Source organism: Papaver somniferum, chromosome 1 (assembly GCF_003573695.1).
Source record: "Papaver somniferum cultivar HN1 chromosome 1, ASM357369v1, whole genome shotgun sequence".
Taxonomy (NCBI): domain Eukaryota; kingdom Viridiplantae; phylum Streptophyta; class Magnoliopsida; order Ranunculales; family Papaveraceae; genus Papaver; species Papaver somniferum.
The window spans coordinates 199,600,693-199,618,121 of record NC_039358.1 but is presented as its reverse complement, the minus strand read 5'-3'; the positions used below and the strand labels follow the sequence as shown (position 1 = coordinate 199,618,121).

At 35.1% G+C, this 17,429-nt stretch overlaps 1 long non-coding RNA gene across 1 annotated transcript; it reads right to left on the bottom strand.

Annotated features, from left to right (window-relative positions):
• Positions 1-242: 242 nt before the first annotated feature.
• LOC113335180 lies at positions 243-3,117 on the bottom strand. The gene is made up of 4 exons (XR_003353216.1): positions 3,025-3,117; positions 2,615-2,668; positions 816-973; positions 243-733 (listed from the first exon to the last, which is right to left on the bottom strand). It is a non-coding gene; the product is annotated as an uncharacterized LOC113335180 (long non-coding RNA).
• Between the last annotated feature and the right edge of the window lie 14,312 nt (positions 3,118-17,429).

Here is a 17,429-nt window from a genome sequence, read left to right as displayed (position 1 = left end):
GTGTAATACCTCTCAAAAAAGTGATATCCAAAGGTTAATATCAACAAATTTCAGCAAAAATGAGCTCCAAACATAATCAAATGAACTTACCAAGGATTGATATTCCCCCAGGTGGCTACTAGCTTCAGTTGACCTTATACTCCTGCACAACTACAAACATATACGTATACAGGAACCACACAAATGCAAGATGTAAAATTCATTCACATAAATATATGTATATTACATACCAAGTTTTTTCAGTTAAAAGTAAAATACTTCCTTATGATTAGTTGCATAAGAATCTGCCGCATACTACATCATGGTCTTCTTATGCACAAATGCACAAGTGTGAAAATTAGCAAAAAAAGGTAAAAAGTCGTCCGAACATTAGCATAAAAAGTAAAAGCCATATATGTTTATTGTTGATATACGCGAAAAATGATGTCTTAGATATCTTCGTAACATCTCCAAAAAAACAGTTTGACCCTCTTAATCATATGAGGTGCACATATTTCTCCCTTTTCTTCTTATTATCCAATCTATTTTTCTGAACTTCTTCATCCTCCTCGTTGCGACAGAATGATTTCCAGTCTTCATCACTTACATTTGGAGGAGTACGTGAGGTCCTTGCTTCATAAATGGGATATGGGTCATAATATGTTGTTCGTAACTACCACTTACCTCTCCTCCATGGATCAGACATCCCCTTTACCACAGTTGTTTTAGAAGTATCAGGCAATAGAAACGGTATCTGAAAAAACACAACATCTCGCTTATATTCAAATAAAGTTAACATTAGTATGAACATAAATCAAATTGAGGTAAGTTTGTACATGTAGTTCATTCCAGACATCATTTTTGTAAGTTTCTAGCACCTCCTTCCAGGTTTTGTAGGAGATGGGGACAAGAGTATGAACCAACGCGCCCTTCAGGTGGCCAAGTTGAGTTGAATTCCTCGACATTGGAAGTCCATTTTCATCTACCTCCACCGCTGCCATAATAACATGTACAATAACAGTTAACGAGTATCTATATATGAAATACTCAAAAACTATGAACCTTGCAACTATCACATATGCATAAACAGCGCAATCAAATTTCTCAAACAAAACAGAACTTATTAAGTTTGCATAAATGATAAAACAAATGTTGACAGAATCTATAGTAATTTCACACATTGTATTGACATCAGACATCATTTTAAGTTATTAAGTTACTAATATAACGGCAAGAACATGTGATTACAGAATGAAAAGATGGGCAATGAATTATGGTGGAGTTACACAAGAATCAATACAACTTTAGTCTTGCCAAAAAATAACACCATAGACTACTATTTCACAAGTTTCAACTTTCTAAGCCAAGATTACCTCAATCGATCGACTACCTGTCCCACCTATAAGTTATGATTACTACTAAGTTTGTGTAAACTCAAGTACCGTAGGAATGACTCCCACATAAAAATGCCACGTGAAACTAAGCTTGCAGAAAACATGCAAGTATGTACCAATCTAATCTAACATTCCATTGGGGACAGAGTTCACAGTTATTACCAGTGATATAAGTGCTATTGCTATTTAAAAGGTACAAGAAAACAAATAAATCTAAGTCCTAAAACACAAAACTAAAAACCTAAACAAGGTTCAGAACAAGGGGAAAGTACAACTTGTCCCATGGATAGCGAAGTCCGAAACCCCATGCAATCCAATGTAATTTTTTTAGTCCAGCAATCTATCAATTCATAAACCTTTAGAACACACTTTAGAACACATTCTCCATCCAAAGAGTCAACTTCAACAAAGTACCCAAAACAACTTTTAAGTAGATTACAAAGATACAGATATATTCCACACATAAGAATTGTAAAATGACTTGAAAATATCATGAAATTGGAAATAGACACATCAAATGGCATCATTCATGCAATCCCAGCACTTATCAGCCAAGTGTATTCACGGAAGCAAAACCTTTTATCTGTTTAAACCAAATGTTCATTGAGATTTCAAGCCCATTTTTGCTGATTATTTGTTGTCTAGACACCTTCAAATGTTAGAATTAAGCAGTAGCTTCGTAACGAGATACACAACCTTTTGTTTCTACACACACATTTTTGGTGGTCAAAGTCTCTAGAGGTTTATACACACACGATTAATGATCTTTATTTAAATTCGTATGTTTCACATGATAAAGGAGCAAAACTACCTGATCACCTTACTGATAAATAACTAAAGTTTCATGTGTTTCAGAAAATAAAATAGAAGCTAAAGTCTTCATTATCTCTTATGCGACTAGGCTTGGAACCAGGGGAGGTATCATGCAGAAACCCACTCATGAAGAGATTTGATTTGTTTTTTATGCACTTAATTTATTACTGATGGATAATAGTTATGACCTTGTTGGTTTGTTAGCCTATATTTGTTTTAACTGGATATCGAGTTTGGTATATGAATCAAACTAATGATTTCAGATATAGGCTTCACATAGGTTGACAACTACAACAATGTCAGTAATTAAGTAAAAAATCTCAATAACTCGACCAAGACCTGTATAACTAATGTGTAAATCCTAACAAGTGATCACAAATAAGTTATCTACAATGCATAAAGAACAAAATTCTATACGGGAGACTTACCCCTTTGTTGTTTCTTTCCCAAAGCGTCTTCACACCATAATCCAATGCCTGCAACTACACAAAGTCAACGTCATCAGTCAAACAATAATCTCATCAGATCATATCATCACTAAGATTCCATCATCGAATCGAATAAAACCCAAAATCAAATCCCTAATTTCTAATTCATCAGATCCATATCACAACAATTCTTTGTCCATACTTACAAACAATAAAATTGAATCATGCAGATTAAACAAAATACATAAAACCCTAAGTATTAGTCTACCAAAATACACAAAAAAAAAAAACATCACTAATGGATTTAAACAAAAAGACACAAAACCCAAACTGTCAATCTACCAAACCCTAACAGAAAAAGCATCATCAATCTAGCTTCCTAAATACCAAACCATGATCATCGTCCATACCTAGCTTCCTCTGGTTTCAATGGCGGGAGAGATTCAAATGCGGAAGAGTTTTTTTTCTTCAGAGTTTTTTCCCTCCGAGAGTGAGAGGGAGGACGAGTGGTTGAAATGAACGAAGAGGGATATTTTGGATAAGTGGAGTATGCACATGCGAAATTCGCATGCTCGGAAAAAAGTGTTTGCAGGTGTTTTTTGTCACACGGGTGTCTGGCATGCGTGAAAAATAGGCAGTTGCGAATAGCAACTGAGTTACAGCAGTCACGAAATTAGCAACAACAATTTGCTGTTGCGATTTTTTAGCAACAGAAATTCACAACTAAAAATTGACAACAGCTACATTTCCTTGCGAATCTGAGTTGCTAAACCCATATTTGGTGTAGTGTTTGTTCCAAATGAGGTGTAGCAATCATGTATTGCATTCAATTGTATTACGTAGAATGAAAGTAGCTACTCCATTTGTAGATGAAATTAGAGAGTGTGTGAAATATGTCAGGTCGAATCAGGCTAGAAAAGAGAGGTTTGCAAATGTTATGGCCCAAGTTAAGCTTGCTAAAAGGTATGTTAGTTAAGATGTGGATATTGTTAGAGCAATGCTCGGTCGAACTCGCAAGCTTTGCTATCTCAAGCTTGTTGCCAAGTTTAGTTTCCCAAACTATAAGTCTTGATTTCTAGTCTACTTTTAGCTAAGTCTCAGATTAGGATAGTAAGTGTAGTTTAGCATTAGACTTCACGGCGTTCATCGATTAAAGGCGAAGAACTACTAAGGGGAGCTTGTGTAACTTCATCAACAAAAGGTATGTGGAGACTTGAACTTATCTATCACTCAAAAGTATATCTACTCTATCTCCTATTCTGAGACAAAAGTCGTATAGCTATATAGACATCTATTATACACATTTGATATTTCGAGTTGAATTTAACTCGCTTACATATTTCTCGAAATATGTGTCGGTAAGCTTTGTCTTTAACCAATTTCATCTTATATTCTTGACAAAAGTCAAAAGATGATCATGTGAAAATCGCCTTGTAACATCTTACATGATTTCTGTGAGACAATAATTTGATGTAGACTCGGAATGTTTCGTATTGATCATTCGATCACTTGAAAATTGCTTTGAAGCTAATAGTTTGTGTGAGACAGTTGTTGTCGTCTTCTAAGAATGTTTAAATGATTGAAATGAGAGTTTAGAACAATTAACCATGATTGGATATATCACATTATGCGTACTTGTATGCCAATTATTGCAAGTTATTCCAAGTCCGGGAACCATAGTATGCATACTCGTATGCGTACTGGTTGGTTTAATGGAAGTCCGGGAACTTAGTATGCATACCCGTATGCAACTGGGTAAAGTTCCTGTCCAGAAATTCAACTGAGTTTGGAGGTATGCGTACCCGTTCGTACACTAGCGGACCCAAACTAAGTAGGTTATGTTCTAAAATAGGTTTGTTCATGAACTAATACATTTATATATTAAGGAATGCAAACTTTTTTTGCAAACCTTGGCTATAATGTTCATGAATTGATTCGAGTGAATAAAAATCGATTTTGCTTCAATTGTGTCTTGTATACTTCTATGAGAATATAAACAATTGAACAACTCTAGAACTAGTTTCATTTGAGTCATTTGAACTAGTTATGGTTAAGATGAGTAAGGTTGATATGAAAGTGTTCATATGGCTAACTTCGGTTAATTATTGTTGAGACAACAAGGTGTACACGTTTAGGTACGGTTACTCATATCTAAATTAAGTCACTTTTCATCTAACAGTGAATATTGAATGCTTAATTTGTTACAAGCTAAGTTCGATCTAACTCGGTTGAAAGATATTAGCTTGAGTCTAATCAGGTTTTCATATAACGGTGAATATTGAATGCTTAATTTGTTACCAAGGTAACATTGATTGCAAACCCTGATTTGAAGACTATATAAGGGAGAACACTAGCAACTGGGAAACTTAATCCCCACACCTCATGTGTGATACTAGTTGCGACTATAGTCGATTCTCCTTTAACCTTAGGTTATTTCCAAAACCCTGTAGGTTAGCCACTTGAAGACTTCATTGGGATTGTGAAGCCAGGCCCAACTATTTTCTCTATATTTTTATGTTCTGATCTTGTTGTATTCTATCGTAATGAGTACTATCTTCTCTAAGATTTGCTCGATATTTAATCTCCAATAGTCAAGATAAAAAGTAGTCACAAACATCTTCGTCTCATCGTTTGTGATTCCACAATATCTTGTTTCGCTACCATACAATTAAGATTATTCTGAGGTGATTGATATTACTAGGCTGTTCTTCGGGAATATAAGTCTGGTGTATCAATTGGTTCTTGTTCACCTTGATTTATCAAAAGATGAAACAAAACTTGTAGGTATTTCTGTGGGAGACAGATTTATCTATTCAACATACTTTTCAGTACGAGACAGATTGGTTTACCAAGTCTTCGACTTTGGGTCGTAGTAACTCTTAGTTGTGGGTGAAATCATCTAAGGGAATCAAGTGCGCAGAGTCTTGATGGGATTCATAGGCGTAAGGAACGCGACTGTACCTTGATCAATGTGAGATTGGTTATTGCTAAACTACATTCCAGTCCGAAGTTAACTTGGAGTAGGCTAGTGTCTGTAGCGGCTTAATACAGTGTGGTGTTCAAATTTGGACTAGGTCCGGGGGTTTTTATGCATTTGCGGTTTCCTCGTTAACAATACTTCTGGTGTCTGTGTTATTTCTTTTTCGCATTATATTTTCTATAAAATTGAAATATCACAGGTTTTGCATAAGCTCAATCAATTGTGAATCCACCCTTTGGTTGTTGATTAAAGTATTGATACTTGGATATTGGTTTTTGATACCGTCCAAGTTGTTTCTTATAATAATCAAGCTCACGGATCTTTATCTATTTAATTTGCTGATTATATTAAGAAACATAGATATAACTCCTGGATATATTTTTTGATTGAGATCGGTTTATTAATTGGTGCTCTCAGAATTATATTGGAGTTAGTCCTTACAGATTTCCTAAACGAAATATTGGTTGTGGTTGTTAGACCCCCGCCTTTTCAGTTGGTATCAAAGCAGGAAACACACGTTTAAGACCTCATAAGTCTGTGTTTGTAGAGATCTGACTTTATGGACAGTAGTGTTATCTCTGATAAATGCATCACCTGAGACAAAAGTTATGTTTCGATGAAATCTATTAAAGAGAAAGACTTGTCGATCTCACATATAGATGAACATTCTGTTCCTACGAAACAGACAAGTATTGATATGTGTTACCCTGATATTCTTACTGATGAATCTGATTCTGAAGTAAAAAGGGAAACCGCCCGAGAAAGTGCAGCGATTCTACATCTTGTTGGAATCCATGCAAGTGAAATCAATAGGCTGAAACACAAGGTTAATACAATGGTTGGTATGGTAAAAGATCGTGATTACCAACTAAAGGCTCTTCGTGAGGAAAATGTTGTAGTTTGTTCATCACGAACCTTACTCGAGGGTAAACTCAAAGAAGATGCCTGTGAAATTGAACGACTATTGAGTAGTCTCTCTATTCAAGATAAAAGTCGTTCTTGGGAGTCTGTCATACCAACTACTTCTGACTATGTTGTGAATACAGCTTCAGAAGCTAAACTGCAAACCCTTCCTACTGATAAAGAAGTGTGTGGTTCTTCCACTAATCATGGATTTACCACGTCTTACAGAAGGAAGAAATCTTGTAACGATTTTTCTAATGCTACACACTCTATTCACTTCGGTGATCAGAAATTATGTCTTTTTTGTGATTCAAGAGGACATGTTCAACAGAAGATCAAACTGAAGCCAAATGACAATTACTCTTTTCGACTTCAGCACACCTGTTAGAGAATAGCTCGGTTGAACCCACCAAGCGTTGGTATGTCAAGTTTGGTTGTCATATTTTAGTGAATCAAAACTCATTTAAAGAGTCGCTTGATTATATACTATAGTCAACTTCATATAGGTTAGCTTGAAAGTGTTAGGATATGAGACTTACAAGTATTACATGAAGACTTGAAGAATATGAAAAGTATGGAGATACAATGACAACATCATCCTTCCTCTTGAGGTTAGTAATATTTGACTTGAACTGTTTCATTCCCTAACGTATCTTTCAATTCGTGCGTATTAAAAACATAACTGCGAACCTGTGTATGATACTCTAGTTAAACATAATATTAAGGAATACAATACGAGGTTTATTGCTTAACCATTAAACTTTGTATATAAGACATCGACATGATCATATGAATGCTATTATGATTGTGTATGGGTATGAGTGAAGATTTAATCCTAGGAAACAATGTTTTGCATTCGTTTAAAGGAAGTAAGTTCATAAACTCGTTTTGTGAATCGAAAGGGAAATCACTAGGCTTATTGGTATTGTTATTCATTGCAAATCTACTTTGAATTACCAATATGTGTTTAGTATAACCGCTCATAAACTTGTTTATGTATCTTGGTAAAACTATTCACAAGGCCTGACTTATGTATTGGTATGACTTTTATTAGTGAAACCGATCTTAAGTAATCACTCAAGATGGTACGATCGATACCTTGTAAATAGAAACTTTTATCTAGTCATTGGGGAACCGATCCTAGTAAGAGGTGCAACAAATTTACAAGAGGGACCCGATCCTTGTAAGAGGTTCAACACGTTTTTAGTAGATGGGGAAACCGATCCTATGAACATGTGCAATAAGTTTGTAGTTTTGGGGGAACCGATCATATGGACATGTGCAACCGAATACAGGTAGTTACCATAAGTTGTGGGGAACCGATCCTTGGGAAAAAAGAAAAGACTCAACCGTGAACACCATTCATTTAATAAGCTTAGGGCTCATACTTGTGCTAATTAATCACAAGGTTAAAATCTCACTCACAAAAAAAATCCTGGTTGAGCGAGATATGGACAAGGTAACTTATTGGTAAAATTCTTTCTAATTAGTCGAGTTATTTTCTTAGTGTCCATAGCTAAACTATTTTCTACAGACAGCTTTGCCTAAGTATTGTTTGTGTCTCATGAATCTCTTCGTTGTTTGAAAAGTTTGTTGTTGTTTGTTTTTGCAACCAAGTTGCCTGCTACTCTTGTGCTCTGAATTTTCCTCTTTGTGGAAATATAAAATTTATTGAGCTAAATATTGTGAAAGAAAATCTTCACGTAGAAAAATTATACTGTTTTGTTTTACCTTGTAAAAAGGGTACCTTACGGGTTTTGTTTTGTTTTTATTTTAGGTTCGGGTTGTGTTCGTACGGGTATCCATGACTTACTTGTCACGAACTGTCTTTAGAAACCCTAAATGTTACCGTCACGCATACTGTAGGTTCTTTTTTTTGTCAAGAATGTCTTCACCTTCTCGCTTGTGTGATTTTGCAAAAGGTTTTCTTGATAAAGGTATTGGTTTCGAGTCCAAATGGAGGAAGAAAAGAACCTTAGTAGATGTTTATGGTCAAAATCCTGATGCCTCATGCTATTATGCCTATTCTCATCAAGATGTTGAGAATGGGGAGATGGTTTCGGCCGAAGTGGTTCATGATTTTATTAAATACTTTGAGGAAGCAAAACTGCTATGAAGGTTCTCGATGTGTTAAGAACTGAGTTGAAAAAGGTTAACTCTGACACATTTCTCATGAAAACACATGTTAAAGATCTTATCAATGAGAATATCTTATCTGAAGAAGAATTGGATGATGTCAATCACAAGCTCAAAAGTCTCAAGACTCGTGAGGGTTCCGGAAAAGCTCTTTGATTTCAGTTCATGAACGGTTTTGCTGGCTTAATTTTTTGATTTTTTTAGCTTGTTGATTTTTATTTTGTCTAGGAAACTTCTTATGAGAATTTATTCTTGTGTTTTAAGAAGAATACCTAGGGTCAATTACTGTGAGTACACATAGCTATTGCCAACGTTTTTCATCTTGCAATGTTTTTAGATTTAGTTATTTAGATTCTAAAGTTTATTTGGAAGATGATTTTGTAGTATAAATCTTTATTAGTTTCATATATTGCAAAAATTGTTATGGGATATGTGTGTTTGTGTTCGTGAACTATGAATATCACACACACATATACATATACATATATTGCAAAAATTGTTATGGGATATGTGTGTTTGCGTCCGTGAACTATGACTGTCACATATATATATATATATGTCAAAAGTTAAGCCTATTATGTCATTTTGAAAAAATTTATGGAAGATAGGATTAACCTTCTGATTACAAAGATTAAGTCTATGATATCAGTATGCAAATATTGATAAAAATAGAATGAATCTTTGAATATTCCGCAGTATTGATCTTTCCCTGATCCACTTCTATGAGAAAGTATTGTGCGGCTCCGTAAGTTCTCTTATGTTGAGCATTTCCGATTAAATTGATCATGGGTTCTCTTCTGGTTAATTTAATTGAGTTTTCTGGATATAAATTCATGTTTCATGTAATTTGTTAATGTCCAAAGTAATCCTTTTTTTCTTACAAAAGTAAGGTCGCTCTTGTTGTTCTTTCGGGAATGACATTTTATGGGGGAGAGTTCTTATTTGAACTTGTGCTTAATTGATAAATCCTTGCGGGGAGTGCGGCTTTGGAATATTGTAGGAGTTTTCTTGTATCTTTATAAACTTCTTGATGAATACACTAAGTTTAGACTATGTGTAATCATCGAACAAAGTTGATATGTTTTCTTTTAGTCATGAAGAATCTCTATGAGAATTTCATTGTGATCCCACTAGTTTTCGTACCTTTGCCAATTTATATTGACAAAAAAGGGGAGAATTAATGTGTAGTTCACACTACAAATACATATGGTTTACGGATCATTATGTAAGGGGGAGTGGTTTTCATGTGAGATGAAGTATTGACTAAAGGGGAGTGACACATATCACCATAGTATCATTGTCAAAGTTGTGATACAATTGAACTTTGACGTTGTGTAATAATACTATGACAGTGTATAATAATAATTGAGAATAATGGTTTTCTTATAGTTATGGATACGGATCTTGAACAACTATGATGTTGAGTTGAACACGTTCAGAATCACTGGAGTACTTGGAAGTGACGAAGATTTCGAGTAATGTTGAAGAACCAAGGAAATCTTGCATATTTCTCGAAGTATGTATTGGTAATCTTTCGCTTTAACCAAGTTCATCGTATATTCTTGACAAAAATAAAAAGATGATCATGTGAAAGTCGCCTGGTAACATCTTACATGATTTGTCTGAGACAGTCATTTGATGTAGACACAGAATGTTTCATATTGATCATTCGATCACTTGAAAATTTCTTTGAATCTAATAGTTTATGTGAGACAGCTGATGTCGTCTTCTAAGAATGTTTCAATGATGTAAATGAGAGTTTAGAACAATTAACCATGATTGGATATAACATAGTATGCGTACTTGTACGCTAACTGTTGCAAGTTATTCCAAGTCCGGGAACCATAGTATGCATACCCGTATGCGTACTGGTTGGTTTAATGAAAGTCCGGGAACTTAGTATGCATACCTGTATGCGTACTGGCGTAAAGTTCATGTCTGGAAATTCAACTGAGTTTGTAGGTATGCGTACCCGTTCGCATACTGGCGAACCCGAACTAAGTCCGGTCACTTAGGTATGCTTACCTGTTTGCATCCTTGAGTAGGTTATGTTCTAAAATCGGTTGTTGATGAACTAATACATTTATATATTAAGGAATGCAATCTTTTTCAAACCGTGGCTATAATGTTCATGAATTGATTCGAGTGAATCAAAATCGATTTTGCTTCAATTGTGTCTTGTATACTTCTATGAGAATATAAACAATTGAACAACTCTAGAACTAGTTTCATTTGAGTCATTTGAACTAGTTATGGTTAAGATGAGTAAGGTTGATATGAAAGTTTTCATATAGATAACTTCGGTTAACTATTGTGGATCCAACAAGGTGTACTCGATTAGGTAAGATTACTCATATCTAAATGAAGTCACTTTTCATTTGTGCGTAACAAGCTAAGTTCGATCCAACGGTTGAAAGTGTTAGAGCACTGCTCGGTCGAACTCGCAAGCGTTGTTATCTCAAGCTTGCTTGTCAAGTTTAGTTGCCAAAACTATAAGTCTTGATTTCTAATATACTTATAACTAAGTCTCGGACTAGGATCGAAAGTGTAGTTGAGCTCTAGACTCCACGGCGTTCATCACGCAAATACGAAGAACTACTTAACGAACTGGTGGATCTTCATCGACTAAAAGGTATGTGGAGACTTGAAATTATCTATCACTCAAAAGTCTATCTACTCTATCTCCTATCTTGAGACAAAAGTCGTATTTCTATATAGACTTCGATTATACACGTTTGATATTTCGAGCCGAGTTTATCTCACTTATTTATTTCTCGAAATATGTATTAGTAAGCTTTCGCTTTGGCCAAGTTCATCTTTACAAGTGACGAAAGTCATGTTGATTGTTTCAATCTCTTGAAAATCGCTTTGATGAAAAATGGAGTGTGAATAACCTCTATATAACATCCTCTAAGAATGTTTCAATGATTGAAATAAAGAGTTTAGAACATGTAACCATCTTTGCATATAAGCATATAGTGTGTTCGTACATTAGTGTATAAGTCCAAAACCGGGAACCAAATGTATGCATACTTGTGTGTGTACTAAATGGCTGATGGAGACTGGGTAAGTATGCGTACCCGTACGCATACTACTGGAAGTTCACGACCGTGAATTTTTGCTGAGTTTGGAAATGAAAACCAACTCAATCTGGTTACCTAAGTATGCGTACCCGTACTAGAGGAAAGTTCACGTCCTTGAATTTCTGCTGAGTTTAAAAACCAAAACAAACTCAAATCCGGTTACTTAAGACGCATACCCGTACACATACTTAAGTGTGTTAAAATCTAAAATTGGTTTGTTCATGAACTAAAACATTTATATAATAAGGAATGCAATTTGCAAACCGTGGCTATAATGTTCATGAATCGATTCGAGTGAATCAAAACCAATTTTGCTTCGATTGTTTCTTGTATACTTCTATAAGATCTAAGCAATTGAACAACTCTCGAACTAGTTCATTTGAGTCATTTGGACTAGTTATGGTGAAGATGAATAAGGTTGATATGTAAGTGCTCATATGGCTAACCATTTGGTTAACTACTGTTGAACCAACTAGGTGTACACATTTAGGTATGGTTACACAAACCTAAATGAACGTGCATTTTATTTGTGTATAACAAGCTAAGAGTCGATCTAACGGTTGAAATATATTAGCTTGAACCTAATCAGGTTTTAATCTAACGGTTGAAAGATATTGAATGCTTTGTTAGCAAGGTAGCATTGATTGCAAACCCTGATTTGAAAACTATATAAAGGAGAACTCTAGCAACTGGGAATCCTCATCCCCACACCTTTTGTGTGATACTAGTTGTATAAACTAGAGTCGATTCTCCTTTAACCTTAGGTTTCTATCCAGACCCTGTAGGTTAACGACTTGAAGACTTCATTGGGATTGTGAAGCCAGGCCCAACTATTATCTCTGTAGTTGCGTGATCTGATCTTGTTGTTTCTATCGTATTGAGTACAATTATAAAATTGGCTCGAGATTAATTTCTCTGATAGAAAATATGGAAAAGTAGTCACAAACGTCTTCGTCTCATCGTTTGTGATTCCACAATATCTTGTTTCACTAGTCGATTAAGATAATTGTGAGGTGATTGATATTTCTAGGTTATTCTTCGGGAATATAAGTCCGGTATATCAATTGGTTCCTGTTCACCTTGATATATCAAAAGACGGAACAAAACTCGTAGGTATTTCAGTGGGAGACAGATTTATCTATTCCTGTAGACTTTTATGTGTGATACAGATTTGTTTATTTAAGTCTTCGACTTTGGGTCGTATCAACTCTTAGTTGTGGGTGAGATCAGCTAAGGGAATCAAATGTGTAGTATTCTACTGGGATCAGAGACGTAAGGAGCGCAACTGTACCTTGGATCAGTGTGAGATTGATTGGGTTCAACTACAGTCCAAATCGAAGTTAGTTTGTAGTAGGCTAGTATCTGTAGAGGCTTAATACATTGTGTGTTCAATCTGGACTAGGTCCCGGGGCTTTTCTGCATTTGTGGTTTCCTCGTTAACAAAACTTCTAGTGTCTGTGTTATTTCTTTTCCGTATTATATTTTTTATATAATTGAAATATGACAGGTTGTGCGTTGTATCGATCAATTGGTAAATCCAACCTTTGGTTGTTGATTAAAATTGATTGATCCTTGAACATTGGTCTTTGGTACCGTTCAAGTGATTTCTCTTGTATTCAATTAGACTCGCAGATTGCTATTTTCTTGAGTAAGTATTGAATCGAGAAATTGAGATATAACTCATTGATGTACTTTTCTTAAGATTGAGTCTGACTGACTAGTTGATTCTCTTGAAAGTCTATTGGAGTTAGTCCATACAAATTGCTAAGCGAAATATTGGGTGAGGTTTTTAGACCCCCACTTTTTCAATTGGTATCAGAGCAGGAAAACACGTTTAAAGACCTTATAAGTCTGTGTTTGTAGCGATATGACTCTATGGACAGAAATTTTATTCCATAAACGTACCACCAGTCTTCGATGGCTCAAACTACTTATGGTGGAAAATCGCTATGCGTGCTTTTCTTCAAGCTCGTGATTTTCAAAAATGGGTACGTGTTGTTAATGGCTATGATCCTCCGGTTAATACATAAGGCGATGTATCTATACCTAAGGATATTGGTAGATATGGTCCAGAAGAAATCCTTGTTGCAAAGCAAAATTCTGACGGCTTAAATGCTATCATACATACCATTACCCCAGATCTTCAGCACCATGTGACTACGTGCACAAAGTCTAAAGAAGCCTGGGATATCTTAGAAACCGTATTTGAAGGGAATACCTGTGAAAAGGAAGCTAGGCTTCAAAACCTAAATTCTGATTGGGAAAACCTTTGTATGAAAGATGAAGATTCATTTGATGAGTTTAATCACAAAGTGTCTGAAATTGTTAATGCATCTTTTGCATTGGGTAAGACCATTCCTGAAAAGGACATTGTGATTCTCAGATCTCTGCCATCTAGATACGATTCTAAGAAGCATGCCATCGTTGAAGGAAATAACCTTGATGAGCTTTCCAGAAATACTCTAATTGGAAAGTTAAAAATTCTTGATCTTAATAAAAACACAGTCATGACATCTGCGTTCAATGTTGTGACCAACGCAAGTGAATCTTCTAACTTGTCTTGGGCTGATGAATGTTGTTCCAATCACGTTGATTTTGATAAATCACTGATAACAGAAAAGATCAAGGATTTTGTAAAAAAAAGTAAAGGATGTGATAAACATCTTTCTCCAGTAAATGCTTCAGATGATTCAATACCAGAAAAATCCTCCTTGGGTGTCAACATCTTGGATGCGTCTGATGTGTGCAATGAACTCTCAACTCTTGCAGCAGAAACCTCCATCTACTCAATTTCAGATTCAGAACTTGAGTCTGACACAGAGATTTGTGAATTATTGAATAAAAGTAGAGAGATTCACCAAGAACATCTTCAACTAAAGGCTTTGTTGAAGAAACTTGAATCATCGCTCTAGGTGAAAAATCTTGAGATAGATTTTCTTAATGATGAATTCACCAGAACTGTGTCTCTAAAGGAAAAAGAGATTTATATTCTTAAGAATGACCTGCAAAGGTTATCCGGAAGTTCCGACGAAATCTCAGCAATGTTGTTTGGTCAGAAGTCCTGTGGAAACACAAATGGTTTTGGGTTTAAAAGCAAAATTGTAAACACAAACAACACTCTTGTTCCGACTAATGCTGGAACAGTGTACGAAGAATGTTGTGATAAACATAAGTCAATTCAACAAAACAAAAAATCTTAATTGATTTGTTCGTTTTGTGGAAATGCAAATCATGTTCAAAGTATGTGTTGGAGATTCAAAAGGAACAACAAAAGAATTGCCAAACTTCAGGAGAATATGCAGAGGATGAATCTGGCACTGGATGATCAACAAGGATTTCATAAAAAATCCAGAAATTCCAAATTCAGACGAGGTAAGAAATCTGTTTATACAACAAACCTTGGTATGCCACTAGTTGGTAAAAGATATGAGCGTTTGACTCACTCCGTTACTGTCTAATACCAGTGACGTCTGCATCCTCATCTTTAGCTTGAGAAAATGAGGCTTGCATCAAAAGTGGCTCAAGTCCTTGTATTTTTGTATTCCTTTCTTATTTTTGTTAAGAAAATATTCTCCTAATGACTTAGATAAACCATGAAAGACTTTTTCAAAGTTCTTCTAGCTAGGGTTTTGGTGGCCATAAGTCTATTCGTATTGTTTGTGATCAAGTCCTTCATCTCCTTTCCCCTTGAAAGATACAGTTTCATGGCTCCTGTAACTAGAGGTACCACAAAAAGGGATGCAGTCGAAGCAGTTAATGTGTAAATGTGTGAAGGAATCACTTCCTCAAGGAAGAAGAAAGTGAGATCTACAAATGATGGAGAAGGTTCTTCCTCTAACTGCCTCTTGTCTGTTTGTCATTTTGATAAGGATTTTAGAGGTATGGTGAAAGACTTCATCAACAAAAGAAATAATTTAAAATCTCAAATTGTTTCGTATTTAGAAAAGATAACACACTATGAGCAAATGTTGTCTCTAACAAAGAAAACCTTGGGTGAGCTAAAAAGAGAACTTAGTGAGTTGACTGATATTTCTGAAGATTTACAGGAATTGAACGATCCCATAATCAATGGGTTCTTCAATAATGAGAAGGAATTCTCAGTAGATGCTCCGAGAAAGCTCTATAATGTCTAGGAAATCTTCTTATGAGAATTTTATTCTTGTGTTTTTAGGAAGAATAACTAGAGTTTGGAATAGCCATTATTGTGATTACACATAGCTATGTCCAACGATGTTCATTTTCAATGTTTTTACATTTATTTGTTTATATTATAAAGTTTGTTTGGAAAATGATTTTTGCAATATTAATATTTATGGTTTTATATATTGCAAATTGTTATGGGATATGTATGTTTGCATCCGTGAACTATGACTGTCCCATACATACTCAAAATTTAAGTCTGTCGTATGTCGATATGCAAGTATTGATAAAAGATTGCATGAACTTTTGACAAACAAAAGTTAAGCCTTTTATGTCATTATGCAAATATTGATGGAAGAAAGGATGAGATTTTTTTTACAAAGATTAAATCTATTGTATGTCATTGTGCAAATAGTGATGAAGGATAGAATAAATCTTTGTTTATTCCACAGTATTGATCTTCCCTAATCCATATTTTATGTATATATTGTGCGGCTCCGTAAGTTTTCTTTTGTTGAGCATTTCCGATTAAATTAATTATGGGTTCTCTTGTGATTATTATAATTAAGTACTTTGGATAAAAATTCATGTTTCATGTGATTTGTAATGTCCAAAGAAATCCTTCTTTTCTTGTGAAAGTAAGGTCGCTCTTGTTGTTCTTTCGGGAATGACATTTTATGGGGGGGAGTTCTTAATTAAACTTGTTCTTAATTGCCAAATCTCTGTGGGGGGTGCGACTGTGGAATATTAAAGGGGTTATCTTGTATCTTTATAAACTCCTTGATGAATGCATTTAGTTTCGGCTATATGATTGCATCTAAAAAGTTGATATGTGCTTCCTTTTGGTCATGAAGTGTCTCTATGGAAATTTCATTAGGATCCCACTAGTTTTCGTACCTTTGCTAATTTTATTGACAAAAAGGGGGAGAATTAATGTGTAGTTCACACTACAAATACATATGGTTTTCGGATCATTATGTAAGGGGGAGTGGTTTCCATGTGAGATGAAGTATTGACTACGGGGGAGTGATACATATCACCATAGTATTGTTGTCAAAGTTGTGATACAATTGAACTTTGATGTTGTGTAATAATACTACGACACTGTGTAACAATGATTGAGAGCTTTTGTTTTCTCATTGTTATGGCTACGGATCTTCAACAACGATGATGCTGCATTGAATATATTTGGAATCATTGGAGTACTTGGAAGTGACGAAGATTTCGAGTAATGTTGAAGAACCAAGGAAATCATGGATGTGGAAGAGAAGCTGCAAAGTTTTGTTTTTTTTGTTTTCCATATGTATTGATAGTTTTGTCACTAAAATTGAAAAAGGGGGAGATTGTTAGAGAACTGCTCGGTCGAACTCGCAACGTTGCTATCTCAAGCTTTTTTGTCAATTTAGTTGCCAAAACTATAAGTCTTAATTTCTAGTCTACTTATAGCTAAGTTTCGGACTAGGATAGAAAGTTTAGTTGAGCTCTTGACTCCACGGCGTTCATCATGCAAAGACGAAGAACTACTTAACGAACTGGTGGATCTTCATCGACTAAAAGGTATGTGGAGACTTGA